Genomic DNA, 24,097 nt, shown 5'->3' with positions numbered 1-24,097 from the left:
GATCTGAATGTGAGTGCGAATGGTTGTTTGTTTGTATGTGCCCTGCAATTGGCTGGCAACCAGTTCAGGGTATACCCCGCCTCCTGCCCGATGATAGCTGGGATAGGCTCCAGCACGCCTGTGACCCTAGTGAGGAGAAGCGACTCGGAAAATGGATGGGATGGATGAATGGTTGCCTTTCTCTCTGTGCTCTGTGATTGACTGCCAACCAATACAGGGTGCAGTCTGTTTTTCACTCAGTCAGCAACATTTAAGTGACTCTTAACAGAACATGCAGTATAGTATATGAATTGGATGGATGGAAAAACACTCATTATTAGTGGCACACACTGGAGCCGGGGGCAACTTACCGTAATTTCTCGTGTATAATGCACATTTTTTTTCCCTCAAAAAATTGTCAAAAGTCAATAGTGCCCAATATACAGAGGTATAGGGGAAACTGAAAAAAAATCACATTTTATAAATGAATGGCACCATCTAGAGGTTATGAAAAAGCTGTACATTTTAATTCCAATACACCACCACCACCTACAGGTTATGATAAAGGTGTACACTTTCATTCTAATATGCCACCGCAACCTAGTGGTTATGAAAAAGGAGTAGCCTATACTTTCATTCCAATATGACAGGGTTACGTATGACTGCATATATGTACAGTTGTGCTCATAAGTTTACATACCCTGGCAGAATTTGTGAAATAAAGTTTTTTTTTTTTTTTTTTTTTTTTTTTTTTAATACGACTGATGACTGAACAACAACAATCATTAATTTCTTTACGGTTATGTTATGTTTAATGATAATGCTTTTCTGAAATTCTTGACAGCTTAATTTGAATCCCATTAAAATAAAATTAAATGTGTTTCGCCTGGCCCTTCATGTTTTCTTGAAATAATTGTACCCATCTTACAAATTCTGCCTGAGTAATCACACATATGAGCACAACTGTGTGTTTTCTCATTTACTAACCAAAAGTAGGGCTGTGAATTTCAAAATAAGAGCAAGTAAATAGAAAGTATTATGTGTTCAAATAAAGTGCTTAACTTCAGAATAATTCAATGAAAAAAACTTAAGAAAACACAGATAATACTTCATGTGTTGATCATAAGGGTAGACGGAAAATCATGCATTGTAAAAATGCATTGGACATAGGTAGAAGGGTTTTCCAGAATTTTGAGGTCAACTTTGGGGGTGCGTGTTATACAGTATATGGGTGCGCATTATACACAAGTAATTACGGTAAGTGCGTGGGGAGCAATTTGGGGTATTGGTGTCATGCTCAAGGACACCACAGCCGTATGTCCGGGGAAAATTGGGAGTGGCTGGTATGTTGCCACATCCTCTCAAGCCTCTCAATTTTTTTTGCCCACATTCTTCTGCCAGTTGGTAACTTGAACAGGGGTCTTCATGGTGACAGGTGATGATCTTTAAGCTGTTGGCCATAGCTGCCCCCTTAAAGAGGGGTCATTTTGGTCATAAGCCCCTTTGAGTGTCTAGAAAAGATAAGTGTAATGCATTATTATTAGTATTATTATGTGAATTGGTCAATTATATCCTTGGGTTTAAATGTAGGAAGTTAATGTATTTCATGAGTTCATGATAATGGCTTCTAAGTGCTTGCATCACTCTGGATTAGTTTTTGTGACCAAAAATATTAACTGAATCTAAACTGCGGGCAAAACAGTGCTGTGAACAGCTGATGCAGATTGAGATCTTACATATTTCCCTTTCTATCACCTGCTTGATACTGTTGAGGCCCACTGCCAGCACACCTGCAGACAACACAGGAGGCAGGTTGAGGCTTCCTGTGCCCCTTTTATCTAACTGAAAGACTGTGGTTATGGCCCCTATGTCTTCGCCACAACAGGCAGAGGTACCTCCTGGAGGGAAAATAAGTTGAGCTTTAGTGCTGCAGGACCCCCACTACTCCAGAGCATATTTGTTTGGATAGAATCACTTCTCATCCATACAAACACGATCAACAGATTGGAAAATAGCTCTGAAAATACTAGATCAGAATCAGAATCATATTTATTTGCAAAGTATGTCCAAAAAACACACAAGGAATTTGTCTCCAGTAGTTGGAGCCGCTCTAGTACGACAACAGACAGTTAATTGACAGAGAACAATTTTGAGACATAAAGACGTTGACCAAAAAAACAAAACAGTCACTGAGCAGCATATATCTGAGCAAAATAAGCTCTTTCTCACCATGCTTTTGTTTGTTTGTTGAAGGTTATTATTAGGTGTACACAAAAACTACATGAGCAAGTCTTTTTGGTGCAGATTAGAGATGGGTGTAATAATTGATGGAATAAATTATCAACAGAAGTGACGTCACCCCCAAGTGTGAATGTTTTTAAATCCAGGTTAAACGCCCTTCTTTTCTCCCCTTTTTAGAGCATTTCCACTTTTAAATGATATTTCTTGCACTGTACGCTGTTTTAATTGTACTTTTATTTTTCTCTTTGTTTTAAATGTTTATAAACTGTTTTTTGTTGTTGTTTTTAAAAACTTTTAATCACGTTAAGCACATTGAGTTGTCTTATTTATGAAATGAGCTATATAAATAAATTTGCTTTGCTTTGCTTCAACAGCTATAGGCACTGTTTAGTCATTTGACTAAAGAACAACATAAAGTTTATCTACATCCAAAAAGATGCCATAACTTCTGCTGCTCCATTTGCGACTCCCCGTTATCGAGCAACGAAATTTAGTCATACATATATGTTTGAATATCTTTAGGCATGTAAAATGCACTCTGCTTGTGTGCTCTACAGAATACCATGATTCATACACTGACAATGGCAAAAGTGTCAGGCCTGCGAGCTGTTTTTACTTTGAACAACTGCAAGAAAATCTTGACATATCTGAAAAGGTCTTGTCCTTTTGACTTGCTGTGCTTATCCACCTACCAGTTAAAATTTACAGTGACTGAGGGCAAGCATTAAAAATGTCTAACTTCAGAACCAGTGTGCACGTTAACATCCATCCATTCCTTTTCCGAGCCGGTAATCCTCACAAGGGTCGCGGGAGTGCTGGAGCCTATCCCAGCTATCATCGGGCAGGAGGCGGGGTACACCCTGAACTGGTTGCCAGCCAATCGCAGGGCACATACAAACAAACAACCATTCGCACTCACATTCACACGTACGGGCAATTTAGAGTATCCAATTCATGCATGTTTTTGGGATGTGGGAGGAAACCGGAGTGCCCGGAGAAAACCAACGCAGGCACGGGGAGAACATGCAAACTCCACACAGGCGGGGCCGGGGATTGGACCCCGGTCCTCAGAACTGTGAGGCAGTCGTTCACCGTGCCGCCTGCTGAATACCAATATTCCTAATAATTTTTTGGTTTTTTTTATTTATAAGGGTATTTGTTTTTGTTTTTTATTTCTGCAGAACAACTATCTGTGTATAAAATGATCTATATAATACAGTAAATTTACTTTACATGCAAAAGTTGAATAGTCAACTCCTACAATAATGGCAGTGGTGCCTTGAGATACAAGTTTAATTCATTCCGTGACCACATTCATAACTCAAAACACCTTTCACATCTTTCTCCGTTGAAAGGAATGCCATTAATCTGTTAAAGTCTCACGCCCCCCAAAAAAACTAAATGTAAACTTTGTAATGTGTTGTTTAAAACTAAAAATAGCACTCTAAAATTCAATTTGATGAAAATATACAGTAAAAACATTATCAAATATAATGACAATAACATGACATTCTGTGCATGATAACTAATTCATTCAGATTGTGCGGCTCCTTCTGGTGTGAGCACCTTGGCCGCCTGCAGGCAATATAAGAAAAACATACTGTATGGGTGTACAAACACGGAGACGATCACAACTCCTCAGTAAGATTAGTGCTTTTCACAGATGAATGCTATATGCCTTTGAGTATTGTTATACTGTCTGTCTGCATGTGTTGCACCACCACTTGTGTCCAAATATCTATTGCTTACAAGGTTATATCACCGATGCTATTCGTTACCCCATTTATGCATTGTTTGTTAGCATTAAATTAAGCAAACTTTCCCAAGCCAAAGCTAAGTGGTTGTTTTAAATAAACTGTAATTCTCTTTGTTTTAGGTATATTTTGACACTTGACTATGTTTATTGTGCATGCCCCTCAAAGTTAATATTGACAAATACGAGTTATAAAAAAGGCAGCACAGTGACCGACTGGTTAGCACGTCTGCCTCACAGTTCTGAGGAGCCGGGGTTCAAATCCGGCCACACCTGTGTGGAGGTTCCATGTTTTCCCCGTGCCTGCGTGGGCTTTCTCTGGGTACACTTCCTCCCACATCCCAAAAGCATGCATGGTAGGTTAATTGACAACTCTAAATTGCCCGTAGGTGTGAATGTGAGTGTGAATTGTTGTTTGTTTATATGTGCCCTGCGATTGGGTGGCAACCAGTTCACGGTGTATCCTGCCTATTGCCCGCAGTCAGCTGGGATAGACTCCAGCATACCCACGACCCTAGAAAATGGACAGATGGATGGAGTTATAAAAAGACATGGGTAAAATAAATTTTTAACATTTCTTGTCATTTTGCAACAAGCGTATGGGCTACAACGTTTCATTATCCCTTCAAGGTGTCCTCATGTGGTGCTGAGGATCGGTTGCAGCTGTGAGACACAACACAAGAAGGTGAATCAGGACACCATCCCTCACTTTCACTAACTGAAAGACACCAGAGGACAAATGATTGATCCTGTTTTCTGGAATGCATTCGAAAATATCCACTACCTGGGTCACTTAAGAGTACAGCAACATAATAACAAATGCTGCCTCCAGTAGACACTTAATGCAGACAACCACATGATTACAGTAAATGTGAGAGACCAAACCATTAAGTCTTTTTCCAGCTTTTCCCATCTTCTCGTCGGACGCTCCAGTGGCTCAGCCTGATTTAGAATGACGGCTTGCCTTACTTGCATGGTAAATCTGGGCACTCTTTAGATCACAATGTGTGGAGAAACACAGTTCAAATGATTGTCTCATTGACTGCATTTGGGGTGATCATCAAACACAATTCTGGGGGATGACAATCACGTTAGTGGAAATGAGAACTGGCTTACTGTTCAGTTAAAATCAAGCTCATTTTTTCTGAGGGAGTCACATATGATATGGTGTTTTTTAATTGTATTGCCAGGAAATACATCACCTGTTTTCTCAGTGGACAATTCATTAGGTACGATTGCACAATGTAATGAGTTTGAATACAAGAACAGTTTCTAAAATTCTGCCTTTATAAAATTGAGTCATAATGGAAAATGTCAGAAGGGTGTTCATTGTATCTCAGCAGGGGCAAACCAGTTTCATATATCTTCTTCTGCCACATCTGCAGAGATGTTATTCTTTTACAGAACACAAACGGCACACACTTGTTAAATTAAATGCAATTTATTTTGGTCAGCATAAGAAAACTGTCACAAAATCACAAAATAATATACATAAAATAAAGAATAGCTGTTCGAAATTGGCGGCACGGTGTCCGACTGGTTAGAGCCTCAGCCTCACAGTTCTGAGGAGCGGGGTTCAATCCCCGGTCCCGCCTGTGTGGAGTTTGCATGTTTTCCCCGTGCCTGCGTGGGTTTCCTCCCACATCCCAAAAACATGCATGAATTGGAGACTCTAAATTGCCCGTAGGTGTGAATGTGCGCGCGAATGGTTGTTTGTTTGTATGTACCCTGCGATTGGGTGGCAACCAGTTCAGGGTGTACCCTGCCTCCTGCCCGATGATAGCTGGGATAGCTCCAGCACGCCCGCGACCCTAGTGAGGAGAAGCGGCTCAGAAAATGGATGGATGGATGTTCGAAATTGGCTTCGGCTGAAGCACAGCTTATAAATGCCGAACGTTTTATGGGAGCAACGGCCTGGTTGCAAAAAATAATAAAATAAAGAAAAAAAAGGCACTTCTTGGCCAGCAAGGTTTTAGCAACAAATGCCGGGTTCAATCTCCGGCCCCGCTTGTGTGGACTTTGCATGTTCTCCCCGTGCCTGCGTGGGTTTTCTCCGGGCACTCCGGTTTCCTCCCACATCCCAAAAACATGCATTAATTGGAGACTCTAAATTGCCCGTAGGCATGACTGTGAGTGCGAATAGTTGTTTGTTTCTATGTGCCCTGCGATTGGCTGGCTACCAGTTCAGGGTGTACCACGCCTCCTGCCCGATGACAGCTGGGATAGGCTCCAGCACGCCCGCGACCCTAGTGAGGAGAAGCGGCTCAGAAAAATGGATGGATGGATGGATGTGATGAATGACAAAATACAAACCAGCAATACAAAACCACAAAATACATGACGTTTTTAAAACTGAGTAATCATCATTGCATCTTCCATAAAGTCAGAATTTTGATTACGGTGCATTTCATCAATACATCCATCCATTTTTACTACCGCTTATCTGAGGTCGGGTCGCGGGGGCAGTAGCTTTAGCAGGGACGCCCAGACTTCTGTCTCCCCAGCCACTTCATCCAGCTCTTCCGGGGCGATCCCGAGGCGTTCACAGGCCAGCCGAGAGACGTAGTCTCTCCAGCGTGTCCTGGGTCTCCTCCCGGTGGGACGTGCCCAGAACATCTCATCAGGGAGGCTTCCATGAGGCATCCAAATCAGATGCCCAGCCACCTCATCTGGCTCCTCTCAATGTGGAGGAGCAGCAGCTCTACTCTGAGATCCTCCCGGATGACCGAGATTCTCACCCCATCGATAAGGGAGAGCCCGGACACCCTGTGGAGGAAACTCATTTCGGCTGCTTGTATCCGGGATCTTGTTCTTTCGGTCACGACCCGCAGCTCGTGATCATAGGTAGGAATGTAAATCGACCGGTAAATTGAGAGCTTCGCCTTTCGGCTTAGCTCCTTCTTCGCCACAACAGACCGATACAAAGTCCGCATCACTGCAGACACTGCACCTATCCGCCTGTCGATCTCCCGTTCCATTCTTCCCTCACTCGTGAACAAGGCCCCAAGATATTTGAACTCCTCCACTTATGGAAGGATCTCATCCCCGACCTGGAGAGGGCACTCCACCCTTTTCTGACTGAGTACTATGGTCTCAGATTTAGAGGTGCTGAGGTCTCATCCCAACCGCTTCACACTCTGCTGCGAACCGCTCCAGTGAGAGTTGGAGATCACGGCCTAATGAAGCCAACAGAACCACATCATCTGCAAAAAGCAGAGATGCAATACTGGGGCCACTAAACTGGACGCCCTCTACACCTCGGCTGAACCTAGAAATTCTGTCCTGAAAAAGTTATGAACAGAATCGGTGACAAAGGGCAGCCTTGGCGGAGTCCAACCCTCACCGGAAAGAAGTCTGACTTACTTCTCTGACACCAGTCATACAGGGACCGAACAGCCCGTATCAGGGGGTTCGGTCAACCATACTCTTGAAGCACGGAATCCCCGAGGGACACGGTCGAACGCCTTTTCCAAGTCCACAAAACAAAGCTGGCCCACTGTTCCCCGGCCGGGACGAAAACCACATTGCTCCTTCGACTTTCCGACGGACCCTCCTCTCCAGCACCCCTGAATAGACTTTACCAGGGAGACTGAGGAGTCTGATCCCCCTGTAGTTGGAACACACCCTGCGGTCCCCCTTCTTTGAAAAGGGGACCACCACCACAATCTGCCAATCCAGAGGCACTGTCCCCAATATCCACACGATGTTGCAGAGGCGTGTCAACCAGGACAGCCCCACAACATCCAGAGCCTTTAGGAACTCCGGGCGAATCTCATTCATCCGCGGGGCCTTGCCACCAAGGAGCTTTTTAACCACCTCGGTGACCTCAACCCCAGAGATAGGAGAGCTCGCCTCAGAGACCCCAGACTCTGCTTCCTCATGGGAAGGCGTGTCGGTGGAATTGATGAGGTCTTCGAAGTATTCTCCCCACCCACTTACAACCTCCCGAGTCGAGGTCAGCAGCATCCCATCCCCACTATATACAGTGTTGATGGTGCACTGCTTCCCCCTCCTGAGACGCCGGATGGTGGACCAGAAAGTCATCCGGAGGTCTTTCTCCACGGCCTCACCGAACTCCTCCCATACCCGAGTTTTTGCTTCACCAAAGCTGCATTCCACTTGGCCAGGCAGTACCCATCAGCTGCCTCTGGAGTTCCACAGGCCAAAAAGGCCCGGTAGGACTCTTTCAGCTTGACGGCGTCCTTCACCGTTGGTGTCCACCAACGGGTTCGGGGATTGCCGCCACGACAGGCACTGACCACCTTACGGCCACAGCTCCGGGAGGCTGTCTCAGCAATAGAGGCACGGATCATGGTCCACTCGGACTCGATGTCCCCCGCCTACCCCGGAACATGAACAAAGTTCTGTCGGAGGTGGGAGTTGGAACTCCTTCTGACGGGATTCTGCCAGATGTTCCCAGCAGACCTTCACAATAAGTTTGGGCCTGCCACGTCGGACCGGTATTCCCCCCATGTTTTGGATCATTATTAGGCTGTAGAGTTACAGAGTGGTGACCAAGCTTGTAACTCAATTTGCTTTTATATTAAATCAATATTACCTATTGAAATTAATTGAAAGATCATTAACCTGTTCCTTCCCCAAAAGACCACATTTTTTTCATTGTTTTTAATAAATGAAAATAGTACTCTATTGTATAAAAATGAAATAAAACATGATTGAAGACAATGAATGGAAATAAACTTTTATAAAAGTATAATTACTGGACGGGGGGGACAAAAACGACAGCAGTAATGTTGTTTATGTGCCTTAAAGGGGCATGTCCTAGTGAGGACATCAGGAACATGGCCAGTTCGTCTTTGTGTGAGCGTTTAGACTGGAGTTTTGGCCTACAGTACGTGCTTATGCGTGTTCTCATTTTGTTTTACCATTCAATAAATGGATGAAAGTGCATCAGCAACTGTTGCTGTCCTCTTTTTTTCACTTAACTTAAGCAGTGGCGTATTTCATTAATAAAATTTGGGCTCACGTCATAAAGCAAAAAATAAAAAATAAAAAATTCGACCAAGGGACAGCTATTAAAAGCTTGAGAAACTCAAAACTGGGCCACTCCTAAGTCAAGATACGACCAAATATATCCTTCCAATGTTCAAAGTTATGTATTTTGCTTTGTAAAATTGGAGAGAACGAACAAAACCTTCCCCCGGCAGTCTGCCTAATAGCCCCAATATCGAGCTCTGTCCCAGACCTCACCCCAGGAGTCAAATGCTCTTCTCCATCATGGCAAAGCACAGAGAATAGATATGGGATTGCAGGAGCAGAGCAGTGCTATACCAACAAGTCTGCGGGAAGAGGCCCAAGACAATTTAGCAGAGGGAAAGCTGTTGTGCAGACGAGCAGATGAAAGGCGCCACAGATGATGATTCATTTGTATTAAAAGACATGAGCTGACTGTAATCACCTCGGTCACTGTACTAATGGAATCCAAAGACAGATAACAGACAGAATAGACAAGCAGGGTCAGAAATGCAGCAAAATACCATGCAGACAAAAAGATAACAATTGGTCCTGAAGGGACAGGCTCAAAGGAGAATAGGAGATGACTGTCAAAGAAGGAGTGTGTACAACTCTCTACTGTCTTGTTCATAAAAAAAAAACTATTTCAAGTCATTTGAAGGACGCAACACTATTAAATATTGAGATGTCCCACCCCACACCATCCCTTTCCTACCCTGCTAATCCATTCCCCTCCTTGGTTTGGTAATCACAAGCATGATGTTGCTAAACACTAAACACCAAGCGCCTCTTGATCTTGTGTTGGTCATAAGGTTAGTGTTTTTTTTTTTTTTTCCCTCACTAGCTAAATGCCTCTAAAGATGAAAGATGTGCTCTGTTTCTCACACGAAAATTCTACAAACACGTTAAATTAGTAATAGTTGATTCAATGCATTGCTGAAATAGTAAACACTTATGATGCAAGATTTTCATCAGCAAATGGGACCCGAAGAACATTTCCTTTTAGCAGTGTATAGTGGTTGTTTTTCCGTTTTTAATGGCACTTGAACTGTAAAGTGTTTCACCAGAGTCATCACAGTGTCTTAAACTATACTGCCGTGAAACAGTATTTGCCCTCTTCTCAAATTCCTCTATTGTTGCAGTTTTCCCACTTTGATGTTTAAGATAATCAAACAAATGTAAATATCAGATAAAAATAACCCAAAGTAAACATTACAGTATTTAAATTATGATTTTCTCTTAAGAAAAAAAAATATTCAAAGCTACCTGGCCCTGTGTAAAAAAGTAAAGGCCCCCTAAAACTCCCGCAGCAGCAACAACCGATATCATTTTGTATTACTAGCAATGAGTCCTTCACATCTCTGTGGAGATATTTTGGCCTACGCTTCCTTGCAGAATTGTATTAATTCAGCAACAATGGAGGGTTTTCAATCATGAACAGCTTTTTTAAGGTCATGCCACAGAATCTGAATCATGTCTGGACTTTGACTAGGCCACTTCAAAGCCTTAACTTTGTTTTTTTAAGACATTCAGAAGTTGACTTGCTGTTCTGCTTTGGATTGTTATCCTGCTGCAGAACCCAGCGCTTCAGCTTGAGGTCTTGAACTGATGGCTCAACATTGTCCTTCAGGCTTTTCTGTTAAAAAGAAAAAAAAAATTCATGGTTGCATCAATCACAGCAAGTTGTCCAGGTCCCACACTACCACCACCATATTGTTGCTATGATGTTCAATTTTTCTGAAATGCTGTGTTATATTTACACCAGATGTAACGAGACACACACCTTCCAAAAAGTTCAACTTTCATCTCATCAGTCCATAGAATATTCTCCCAAAAGTCTTAGGAATTCCAAAAGTAAGATGTGCATATATGTTCTTTTTGGTCAGTAGTGGCCATGGATGGCATTTTTACTCAGTCTCTTCGTTATTGTCGAGTCATGAAACTGACCTTGACTGAGGCAAGGGAGGCCTGCAGTTCTTCAGATGTTGTCCTGGGTTCATTTGGATGAGTTGTTGCTGTGCTCTTCGGGTAATTTTTGTCAGCCACTGTTCCTTGTTTTCTCCATTTGTGGATAATTACTCTCACTGTGGTTCACTGGAGTTATATTGCTTTAGAAATGTGTTTGTAACCCAAACTGATAGATGTCAATTAAAGTACTTTATTTCTCATCTGTTCTTGAATTTCTTTGGTTTATGGCATTTTGTTGCAGGTTTTTTTTAGATCTTTTTGCTACAGCTGTGTCAAACACGCAAAGATTTGGACCCCAAAGCAACACAACAGGTTCACAGATTTTATTCAACATCACACTAACATGAGAAAACTACTAAGAGAAAGTGAGAAGGTCAACGTGAAAACCGTCTAACAAGTACTAAATAAGGACAGTGGATGGAGAGCCACAGGAGGAAAACACTAAAAGTAATTAGGAAAACAAACAAACCTACACAAGGCAGTTCCCTGTTACCAATGTCATAATTATGTTCAGCGGGACTGAGGCGATGCAAGAAGAAGGTGCCGGTGTGCACTCTCTGGTCGACAGAGGTTCATTGGGACAGTACGGCCCCCACTCCTAAATCTGAGGCATCCACCTCTACAACAAATGGAAGTTTAGGATCGGGATGAGTGAGAACAGGTAAAGAAACGCTTAAGAGCAACAAAAGCCAATTCAGCTTCTGGGGTCCAAATAATGAGGCTTACTCATGTAAGCCTCATCAAAGGTTCCACCTTACAAGTGTAATTCTGGATGAAACGCCTATTGAAAGTGAAAAGTCCAAGGAACCTTTGCAAGTGCTTCCTTGATGTCAGAGCTGGCCAACCGACCACGGCCTGTACTTTGGCAGGATCGGGTCTCAGCTGGTCCCTCTCCAAAATGAACCCCAGAAACTGAACGGAACACGCATGAAATTCACACTTGGCATACAACCAGTTCAAGACGTCTCTGCAAGACTAGCTGAACATGCTGCCAGTGTTCTTCGAGACCTCTGTAAAAAAAATGAAAATATCATCCACGTAAAGAAAACTGAAGCGACCAATCATATCACGCAGTATATCATTGATCAGCTTTTGGAAGGCAGGGGCATTCGAAGACCGAACGGCATCACCAAATATTCAAATTGACCCATGGGATTATTTAAGGCCATCTTCCACTCATCACCCTTTCTGATTCTCACTAAATCATAAGCATTACGCAACTCAAGCTTAATGAACATGATAGCAGAATGCAATGGATTGAAAGCAGAGTTTTGTCCTTTTTAATCGGTAAAAATCTCTTTAAGCCATGTAAGGCCCAAAACAACAAGTGTCAATTGGGTTGGCATTAAAAAAAATAAAAAAAAAATAAAAATGTCTGGCCTAATGATGGTGACCTGACAAAACCAACCCCCAGGGACTGTCTAATGCGTGACAATAGTGACAAGCTCCCCATTAAGATCCCGTACCTCCTTAGCCTACCCCAATTTAACTACCAAACATTTGTTTCAACAACAGAAAAGCCTACAAAACAAATCGGCAGCCACAGAATCCACCAGTGCTGTAACCTTTAAGCGAAATCATACCAGGAAGTTGAAGACTTCCACTAGTTGCTCAGCTAACTGTCTTAGAAGGGGTTGAATCAGTCTCAGTTATGTGACCCAGTTATTCGTTTGGTCCTGAAGCTTCGTGGAGGATGGCTGACTTGGCATTGTCAGTCAGATGTGGTTTCCCTGGGCATGATGAAACCTGGTGTCCTGGTAGCCCACAGTACAAACATCGCCGGCCTCTCATACGTCCGTTGCATTCCTGGATGTTGAGTCCTCGACCTCCCAGTTACATAGCCTCCTCCCCCGTTGTTGACTGCCAGCCCGGGACCGCTGAAGCACCAATGAGCATTGCAGGAGGAATTGTCTGCATGAGCCAAGTTATCCAAAATAACACAGTGGATGGAGATATTTGGCTCACAGGTGTTCACGGGAATAACAGACGGTGGGTGCGTGGGAATCTGTAACTGCAGGAGTGGCAGTAAGAGCACAAGTCTGGTCAAACACATTAGTCGAGTGAACTAGGTTTGTTTGTGAGCACATTAATAGTTGACAATCTCCAGGAGTGAGAGATCATGTTGGCTAACCAATTCACTTTGTCTAGACAAAGCCTGTAAAACATGCTCAGCACTTAATGGCTGAGAAATTCTGTTACGGCTGCATCAAACATGCAAATATTTGGACCCCAAAGCGAGAGAACAACAGAAGATGCAGGTTTACAGATTTTAATGGGGAAAAAAAGGAGCACACTTACATGAGAAAACAACTACTAACAGAAAGTGACGTGACAAAAGGTCAACATAAAAACCATTTAATAAACGGGTACTAAATAAGGAAGGTGGATGGAGCACCACAGGAGGAAAACACTAAAAGGAACTAGGATAACCTACCCAAGGCAGAGGAACAAGAACAGAAAAACACCGTAGTATTCATCCATCCATTTTATCTTCACTAGGATCACAGGCATGCTGGAGCTCATCCCAGCTGACTTTGGGTGAGAGGCAGGGGTACACCCTGAATTGTTCGCCAGTTAATCGCAGGACACAGTAGTACTTACTAGCAAACAGCTGACAATAACAGATACTGGCAGGACAGAATGAGAGTAGTAATGCGGGAGAGTGGAACAAAACTGGCAAAGTAATGGCAACAAGCAATATACAATTTCGCAGTGTTTTTCTCTCCCATGCTAATATCCACTGTTGATGACGAATCACCGGCAGCTGCGTTGCGGGAGACTACGCCCACCGACCTGCACCAAGGAACTGCAACACAAAGGAAAATTCCACACAGGAAACAAGCTAACAAAAGAGGATATGACACTTTCTGCCGACTTCATTTTGTCAGAAGGGTTCTATTGAACTGATTTCTTGATTGAACAGTTCAGGAAGCATTGAGGCTTAGGTGCGGTCAGTGAAAGTGAACTCAGCTTTCCAAAAAATTTGATTAATCACAGTTAATTCAAGCGGGGCAATGACTATTTCACACAGGGCCAGGTAGCTTTGAATTGTTGTTGTTTTTCCTTAGTAAAAAAAAAAAAAAAAAAAAAATCATTAAAAAAAAAAATCATTATATTTACTTGGGTTATCTTTGTCAGATATTTAGATTTGTTTGATGGTCTTAAACATTAAAGAGGGGATGCAAAAATAAAAATAAAAATAAGAATTTGAAAAGGGGGCAAATACTTTTTCATGGCACTGTAGCTCCACTTCACTCCAAGTCGTTCAATAATTGGCAGGTTCATTTGATAAAAGAAATAAATAGCACAGCAAAGAGTCCCAATGATGGCATGTGCCAAAGGATCCACCATAAATATACTAATCTCTCCGAAACAAATGTGGCCACTTTCCACTGACAGGACCATTTAAATTAATAAATCCTTTGAGAGTCACACATTGGTTAACATTCATCATGGCAACAACAAAGCTGTATCGTTTAGCTTCCAATAACTATAGTTTTAGAAGAGCAGATTACAAAATGTACTGGTCAGCCAAATTCAAATTCAAACTTGGCCTGGCTCTCTCCAAATAACTGATTCATTCATGCTGATGCAAAACGTCCAGCGATGATTTGTTCCATGACAGAGCCTGTTTGTTTCCACTCAAAGTCAAAAACACACTTTCCAAAAGCTCATATTCCACTCCTACTTTTCATGCTTGCAGCAGTATATTCATAATTAAACCTGATAATCAAGGTGGGAGCTCACAGTGGGCTCTTCTATTATGTCAGCATCACTGAGTGGCAATGGAGGCTCCTGCCAAATAATTTCTGTCAATTGGCAGAGATGACCTTAGCCTGCTGCTTTTTCTCTCCACATCAAATCCCAACCATGCCATTGATTGAACACATCTGCACAACATGCATGAGCAAAACATCTCTGCTGCTTTGTTTAAGAGAGGTGTCAAGGTTGGACTTATAAAGGTAAATAAAGATGAGAGTTGTGTCTTTAAAAATCATGAATTGGATAACACTCAAAATAGTATACAAATCATAAAATTGAACTTTGGCAAGACAAACTGTTTCATTGACAAAAATAATCTAATGTTTTTTGCAAACAAAATCTATTGGGGTTTTTTGGGGATCAAAGTCATTTGATGCTTCTATAAACTTTGCTCCTCTGCAGGGTGCTGTCCAAAACAGTTAGCTTCATGCCTTGCATGCATCCAAGCATGTTAAATACCACAGGTGGTAAACCACAATACATATTAATATTATATAAAAATATATTAAACACAAACTCAATGTAAAGATCACAAAATAAAGCTCGGTGGTAAAAGGTTTATTGATTTAGTATTTCAAATTAATAGCTTAATAATGGTCTGTTATCCACATCCCCCACCCAAAAAAAACAGAAACAAAAAAAATAGGTGCTTGGTATTCTTCTAGTTGTAGATATTACATGATGATCACAGTTGCATTTTGGGCACAGGGATGAAAGCATTTAATCCATGACATATATATATATATCTTCCTTTGTTGAAAGTACTTCATCAATAATTGAATACATGCATGCGCCATAACCTGGTGCCGTAGTCCATAAAAATACATAGATATTGACCTACAGGGGCCTTTTGTGATAGTTTATGATCGTGAAAGACATTTACTGTTCACCTGCAGCAGGCTGATGGCTGTGAGACAGTCAAACATCACAGTCCCACTGGGGCCATTAATAATCAACTTTATTACACTGAATGAAATCACTGGAAGAATATTAAAAAATATTGCTATATGTATAGTACTGATTTAACAAAGAAGAAGCTTGGGTAAAAAGCAAAAAAAACAAAACTACACCGTTCTCTTTGCTCTTCTACACTGTGGGCGTGGCCGTATATATATATATATATATATATATATATATATATATATTTGACTCGCGGCACGGTGGACGACTGGTTAGAGCGTCAGCCTCACAGTTCTGAGGTGCGGGGTTCAATCCCTGTCCCCGCCTGTGTGGAGTTTGCATGTTCTCCCCGTGCCTGCGTGGGTTTTCTCCGGGCACTCCGGTTTCCTCCCACATCCCAAAAACATGCATTAATTGGAGACTCTAAATTGCCCGTAGGCATGACTGTGAGTGCGAATGGTTGTTTGTTTCTATGTGCCCTGCGATTGGCTGGCAACCAGTTCAGGGTGTACCCCGCCTCCTGCCCGATGACAGCTGGGATAGGCTCCAGCACGCCCGCGACCCTAGTGAGGAGAAGCGGCTCAGAAAATGGATGGATGGATGGATATATTTGACTCTTTGATTCAGCCTTCCTGAGTGGAGTTTGGCTGTTCTCGCTGTTCTTGTTTGGGTTTTCTCCAGGTGCTCCAGCTTCCTCCTACTTTCCAAAAACCTCAAAATAGAGGATTACATCCCAGAATCAGATAGACTCCAGCTCACCCGTGATCCTATTGAGAAAAAGTGGCATAGAAAATGGGTGGATGGATATTCAAGATCCTATCACAGAAGTTTTAGGATTAGGATTTTAGGATTTTCATGGAAGTAAAGCACTCTAATTAGTATACTAAGAATATATTTTTCAGGTTTTTATGAAAAATTTTGCATATTCATGACTATTCATAGGGGGGCAAAAAACACTTTACAAATATGGCAAGATATAGAAATAAAAAGAGAAAGCTCAGAAATTCAGAAATACCGGAAACGGCAGTGTTGTAAACACCCGAGACCGGGCTTGAGACCACATTTTCAACATCTTGGTCTTGTCTTGAACTTGACTCTGGATTTTCCGTCGAGACCATCACTGATTTGCTTTACTTCAACTTCATTAATGTGATAATAAGAAGAAACACTTGGTAAAACACCTTCAATTCATGTAATACTATCAGGTGTTAACCACAGGTACGTTTATGTTAACTGTAAGTAACAAGAGCAAATCTAATTTTGTCTTTCAAAGCCAAACATATCTGAAAGATGTTTTAATTCCACCTTAAATTGGCTTTATTAACAGTATTACACTTTGGCTGTAGCTTATGCCACATTAACTAAATTGGCTATTTTTTTTCACTCTTTGCACCATTAGCAGCACTTGTGTCATTTTTAAATACGTACAATATGTATTTTTTGCAAGAATTTAGTGGAAACAACATTAAGATTTGAAATTTTTGCATGTTGCACTTTTAAAGGGTTTTTGGCTGTCAAATTTATTGAAAAGAAAATTCAAATGCTCTTTAACTGTCATGGCTTGTTACGGTTTTTAAAATGGAATTTTAGGGTCTTGTTGTTGACTCAGTCTCGGTTTGTCTTGGTCTTGGTCTTGACTCGGTTTCAACTCCCAGTCTTGGTCTTGTTTTGGTCTCTGTGAGTTCTGGTCTCGGGCAAGTCTTGGCGCTCTCTATTCATAGACTGCGCAACGTACACCGGAGCACAAATGGTGTGCATCTTTATATTCGTGCTTGCATTAAGGCCGGCTGCACATGTTTGCCTATCTGTCCGACTGGTCTGACATTCCTAACCTCAACCTCATCAAACCTCTTTGGTGTAAACTTCAACTGAGATTTTGAGTCAGGCCGTCTTGCTTCCAACATCAGTGACCTCGGACATCACAAATGTCTTTTGTGGATCATCACACTCAGAATGCCACCCTGGGCAGTTGCCCTTATCAGAAACCGCCACTGGTGGTGTCAAGTAACAGTACAAATACAAATACTTTGTTACTGTACTTAAGTAGATATTTCAGGTATCTGTACTTTACTTGGGTATTTATTTTTCTGGCACCTTTTTACTTTTACTCCTTACCTTTTAACACAAATATCTGTACTCGTAAAAGACAGGATGTTACAACGCGAATATTGTCCATGTTTCGCCCGTATCAAAAGCCCCGTCTGATTGAAATTAAAATGAGCGATCAATCTGGTGTGTGAGTGGTAAGTGTTTTTTTTTTTTTTTTTTTTGCTTTATCCCGTTGTGCAGCCAAGGCTGGCAAAGCCGACAGTCTCATGGGGGTTTTCCCAGCTGCAGGGTAGCGGCACATCGGGCAAGAGAATACCAGATGCCGCTGCTTGGCACCAAATTGAAGCATATTACCGCGACGTTTGAAAGTGTCGATGGTCATTGTGTCCTGCACTTCACATTAGTTCTTGCAACTAGCTAGCTGCCTTCTTTATCCATGCACGAGCTGCTAATCACAAATAGTTAATCATGCCAAGCGGCGACGGCGCTGTCTCGGCCCAGGGCCATAACTAGTCATTTGGGGGCCCAGGGGGTTCCCCCCCCCCCCCCACACACACACACACACACACACACCACCACCACCCCCTCCACATCCACATTAACTGAAGCATTGTACTTTAGTTCAGTTTTGAGAAAAGGTGAGCTATGTAATTTGGACAACTTTTTCCTACTTTGAAAATTGTTACAATTATCTGATAGGTTAAGATAACTTGGTAATATTTACTACCAAAGCTTTAGAATATTCATGTTTATCTTTAAGTGAAAAGTTTGAATTAGAGGAAATTCTCTTATTTCCTGCGCTAGATAAAGTCCTTAAGATCCTTCCTTAATGATTATTATATAACAAGAGAATCATCTCAACACTTTTACTGTAATTGATAAGAGCATTAATTAACCTTTGATATATTTGATACAGTTCAACTGCTTTTGTACTCACCATCTTGGTGTTAAAAAATGTCCCTTGTGTCACTCTCCATTTTATCTCTATACTCAGCTGACACAGCAGTGCTACTGGTACTGGCAGGAGCATGATTATATTACATGTCTACAAGGTATGAAATTAAAACAATCAGTCAATATTCTACTGTGATGGGTTTTTATTTTACAATTCAATATTAAAATAAAACATTGTTATTCATATAATTTCATAACAACATTTAGGCCTGGCCTACAGGAAATAGTTGGTTATTGTCTGTATTGACTGTATCCAATATCATGTTGGTCATACATACTATAGAACAGTGGTTCTTAACCTTGTTGGAGGGACGGAACCCCCCAAGTTTCATACAGAACCCTTCCTAATTTGAAAAATAAAACATGGTTTATTTTAAATTCAAAACAGACGACAACAGCCGCTTCACAGAGAAGACAAGGTTGATGATCTTTGTGATGGGGAAGGGCCCAACGAACCTGGGAGCGAGCTTCTTGGACTCCACCCGGAGTGGAATATATTTGGTAGAGAGCAAAACTCGCTGACCCACTTTTTAATTCGGGGCCGGTGTCCTCCAACGGTCAGCAGCAGTTTTGTGGGAGCGTCCCTGGTGCAGTAGCATCTGGCGGGCTCGGTCCCAGGTCCTCCTGCAGCGTCTCACCAAGGTCAATGCTGCTGGAACTGTGGACTCTGGGGCTATGGCAGGAAATAGAGATGCTTGGTAACCATGCACAGCGTGAAAGGCGATAGACCAGTGGATGCAGAGGGGAGGGAATTGTGAGAAAATTCGACCCAAACCAGTTTCTGAGACTAGCAACGCGGCTCCTGTGGAAGAAGGACGTTTACGAGAGGACTTGTTGGCAGCACATACCTGGCAAGTATTGACATAATTGGCAACATCCCTTCTAACATTGGGCCATCAAAAGCGCTGTTCGATCACAGATTGAGTCTTGGCAATGCCTGGGTGACATACAGTCCGGTTAGTGTGAGCCCAGTGGATGACTCTTCCCCTTAAGGTCGGAACCACATAAGGCCTGTTTTCAGGGCAATTTTCAGGTCTCAGAGTGTTCTCCAGAGCCTCCTTTCCCACAGTCTCAATGTCCCAAACAAAAGCAGAAACGAAACATGACTTGGGCAAAATGGTTTTAGGGTCGGACAAAGAATTCTCTGCGCAGAAAATGCGCGATAAAGCATCTGGCTTATCATTTTTAGAACCAGGTCGGTAGGATAACGTGAAATTGAATCTAGTGAAAAACAGAGCCCATCTAGCCTGCCTCGCATTTAATCTCTTAGCAGACTTAAGATATTCCAGGTTCTTGTGATCTGTCCATACTAAAAACGGAGTATGTTCCCCCTCTAGCCAGTGCCTCCACTCCACCAAAGCCACCTTGACTGCCAGCAGTTCACGGTCACCAATGTCATAATTTCTCTCGGCTGGGGTCAGTTTTTTGGAGAGATAAGCACAAGGATGTAACTTACCATCCTTGAGAGATTTCTGGGAGAGCACTGCTCCTATACCGGCATCAGACGCATCAACTTCTACCACAAACTGCTGTTTGAGATCTGGCAAAGTAAGGATGGGAGCAGAGGTAAAGCTCGATTTAAGTTTCTGAAAAGCTGCCTGACAAAACGGGTTCCATACAAAAGGTCTGTGTGGCGAGGTAATATCATGCAAAGGCGAGGCTATAGAACTGAAATTTCTAATAAACTTTCTGTAGAAATTAGCAGACCCTAAGAACCTTTGTACGTCTTTGCGTGACGTGGGAGTGGGCCAAATAGTCACGGCATCAACTTTGCAAGGGTCCATCTTGATTTCACCTGGAGCCAGCACGAACCCCAGAAAAGAAACGGACGCCTTGTGGAACTCACATTTCTCAGCCTTGACATATAGTTCATTCTGCAGTAACTGCTGCAACACAGAGCGGACATGAATGATTTAGTCTCCTCATCCAGGGAGAATATCAAAATATTGTCTAAATATACAAAAACATACACATTCAACATGTCACGCAGGACATCATTGACAAAGTTCTGGAACACAGCTGGAGCGTTAGTTAGTCCAAAAGGCATCACCAAATACTCGTAATGTCCCGTTAGTGTGTTGAATGCTGTCTTCCATTCATCCCCCTCCCTTATCCTAACTAAATGATATGCATTTCTTAAGTCTAGTTTGATGAAAATCTTGGCTCCCTCAAAGGAGGTGGAGATGAGAGGAAGAGGATACCTGTTTTTCACCGTTATGTCGTTGAGACCCCGGTAATTGATACAGGGTCGCAGAGTCTTGTCCTTCTTGTCCACGAAGAAAAATCCTGCTCCCGCAGGGGATGAACCTGGGCGAATAATCCCGGCTGCCAGTGATTCATCCACATACTCCTTCATAGCCTTGTGTTCCGGCCCTGAAAGAGAGAATAACCTCCCTCGTGGGGGTGTGGTTCCAGGCAGCAAGTCAACAGCACAGTCATAAGGTCTGTGGGGTGGAAGGGATTTGGCCTTGGACTTGGAAAAAACGTCTTTAATATCCTGGTAACAGGTGGGCACTTGAGATAAATCAGGATCCCCAGATGGGGTCTGTGGATTGTCATTAGAAACATAGCCCTGAACATCACATGGCGGCTTGAAACAGTTCTGGGCGCAATTGCTGCCCTATGACATAACCTGCCCAGAGGACCAGTCAATGTGGGGGTTCTGTAATTTCAACCATGGGTTCCCTAAAATAAGGTCATGATTCATGGCGTCAAAAACATGAACACTAATGCGTTCCGAGTGAGAATAAGGAAATTTCAAGGTGAGTGTTTGAGTGAGGTGAGTGATCTTGCCCATAAAACTGCCATCTGCAGCATAGATGTTGCGGTGGAATTTTATTTGAAAGGTTGTAAAGGTGCATACGTCTAACGAGGAGGGAGTTGAGTAAGTTTGCGTCAGAACCAGAGTCAATTAATACAGGTGTATGAATTTCTTGATCAGGAGAGCATAGTGTCACTTTAGGAAGAACCCGGGCAGGGTCGTCCTTAATGAAATTTAATTTAATTTCACATCTCCCGTGCCCTTGCTACCGGCCCCGGCAACTTTGACATGACAATTGCTCACGGAATGATCCAACTGCCTGCAGTAGAAGCACCGCCCTTCCCTCAGCCGGCGTTGACGTTCCTCAGGGGAGAGACGGAACCTGCCCAGTTGCATGGGTTCATCCGTGGTGACACTAGCCAGGGGATTGAGACCGGAAACAGGGGAACTGCCTTGGTTTGGCTGGCCACCGAGGCTCGTCCTCCAAGTGCGGGGTGACGCAGCCCTCCACCGAACTCCGTCCAGCTCGCGATCCAAAGGCCTCTTGTCGATCTTTACGGCGAGAGCAATGAAAGTGTCCAAGTTGGTCGGCAGGTCTTGCGGGACCAAATGATCCGTGACGGCGGGGGAAAGGCATCGAGCAGTGTCCTATTATTCCACTGACTCTCAGCTGCTAGAATGTGAAACTCAATCGCGTAATCTGACACCCTGCGCTTGCCTTGTTGTAAGGTGACAAGGGAGCGAGCTGCCTCATGATCTGGTGTGGATAACTGAAAAATTTGCTCCATAGTCTTTACGAACAAAGCCCACGAATGACACGCGGCGGAATTGCGGCTCCATTCAGCAGTAGACCACGCCTCCGCACGACCAGTCAGGTGCGAAATAACGAAAGCGATTTTTGGCCGCTCGGTGGGGAAGGCAGCTGCCTGCAGCTCAAAGTGGAGTTCGCACTGAGTGATGAACGGCTTAATGTTCCCAGAATCTCCAGAGAAGCTCTCCAGTTGAGAGAGCTGTGGGCAGACAGCAGCGGAGGTGGCAGGTGGCTGCATGGTGACTGCTTCACATGAAAATGTTGGTACCGTGGCGGTATCGGGTGTTGTGCCAACTGGTTCTTTCTTTAGAATCATTTTTATAAGAACTTCAAACTGTGAGGCCACTTGTCTCATCATATTGTCCTGATGTTCTGACAGTCCCTCTAGATGAAGGTGGAGGGCAGCAAGCTGCTCATCCTGCTTCGAGAGGCGTTGACCCTGCGCTTGAAGGGCTTTGCGCACCGGGTCAGAGTCTGCTGGGTCCATGTTATGGCCAGTTCGTTCTGTCATGAACGGAACAGAGGATAGGACCCAAAAATGTACGACTCCAAAAGAAATGGACAGTTTCAAAAAAGAGAGGTTTAATATACGGGCAGAGGTCAGTACACAGGCAGGCAATCGAAAAAAAGGCAACAGTATTCAAAAACATGAGGCAAAAAGGCGAGGTCGATAATCAGAACAGGGGCTTGTCTTACAGCAGATAGACAGACGTCTTTGACGTGGAAACAAGGAATGCTGAAACGCGACGACAAGGTACAACGAACTGGCGACGAGAAAGAATTAGACACGAGGTTAAATGCAAGGGGTAATTAGGGGGAACGAGGCACAGGTGGTGAAGATGCTCTCAGGAGCAGGTGTGTGTGAAACAGGGGGAAGACAAAAACCGGAACACACACCCATGACAGGAATATCGACCTCGCCTTTTTGCCTCACGTTTTTAGATACTCTTGACTTTTTTGGATTGCCTGCCTGTGTACCGACCTCTGCCTGTATATTAAACCTCTCTTTTTTAAACTGTCCATTTGTTTTGGTGTCATGCATTTTTGGGTCCTATCCTCTGTTCCGTTCATGACGTGTGGGTTTTCTCCCGGTACTCCGGTTTCCTCCCACATCCCAAAAACATGCGTGGTAGGTTGATTGAAGACTTTAAATTGCCGTAGGTGTGAATGTGAGTGCGAACGTTTGTTTGTTTATACGTGCACTGTGTTTGGCTAGCGACCAGTTCAGGGTGTACCCCGCCTCTCGCCCGAAGTTAGCTGGGATAGACTCCAGCATGCCTGCGACCCTAGTGAGGACAAGCGGTAATGGAAGATGGATGGATAACTATATTTCAATAGTACAATTAAATGCTTGTCTTTTCATTTAAGCCTAACTGCTTTTATTTATTTATTTATTTATTTTGCTCCATTGTTGCCCCCAGAGAAAGCATGCCAATCATCTGTAAAGATACAACCATCTCCCCATATATATTTTATGATTGGGCTGGAAAATATAAATTTACTTTTGACTTTTTTTACTTATGTACTTTTATAAGCGTGTACTTTTACTTAAGTAAAGGGGTGGCTTCAGTACTTTTACTCAAGTACTGACTACCAATACGTTTGACACCTCTGCCATTATGAAATGGCTAGCGGTCTCAAGATTTCAGTCAAGCGCACTTCCTTGCCAATGGTCACTCTGGAGTACTAGCATGCTTCATTTACTGTACTGCTATTCTTAGTATGCTAGTTCCTATGCTAATCTTAAAGGCATATTTTCAGATTGGGGTGGATGGGGTCGAACGAGGTAGGAAGAAATGAGCAGTGATGGGAAATGACAACAGTACGACAGCATTGTGGATGTATGGAAGTTGCTTGTGAAACAGAAAGAAGGCATTTTTGTTTCGAAGAAACGATTGACAGGTGGAATTTTTAAGTTAAAAAAAATAAAGCATATCTTTCACAT

General features: G+C 42.9%; 1 long non-coding RNA gene across 1 annotated transcript; it reads right to left on the bottom strand.

Moving 5' to 3' along the window:
• Window positions 1–11,967: 11,967 nt before the first annotated feature.
• LOC133477915 (uncharacterized) lies at window positions 11,968–13,632 on the bottom strand. The gene is made up of 2 exons (XR_009788518.1): window positions 13,350–13,632; window positions 11,968–12,926 (listed from the first exon to the last, which is right to left on the bottom strand). It is a non-coding gene; the product is annotated as an uncharacterized LOC133477915 (long non-coding RNA).
• Between the last annotated feature and the right edge of the window lie 10,465 nt (window positions 13,633–24,097).

The sequence above is a fragment of the Phyllopteryx taeniolatus genome, chromosome 5 (genome assembly GCF_024500385.1).
Source record: "Phyllopteryx taeniolatus isolate TA_2022b chromosome 5, UOR_Ptae_1.2, whole genome shotgun sequence".
In the NCBI taxonomy this organism is placed as follows: domain Eukaryota; kingdom Metazoa; phylum Chordata; class Actinopteri; order Syngnathiformes; family Syngnathidae; genus Phyllopteryx; species Phyllopteryx taeniolatus.
This window is presented reverse-complemented; position numbering and strand designations above follow the sequence as displayed.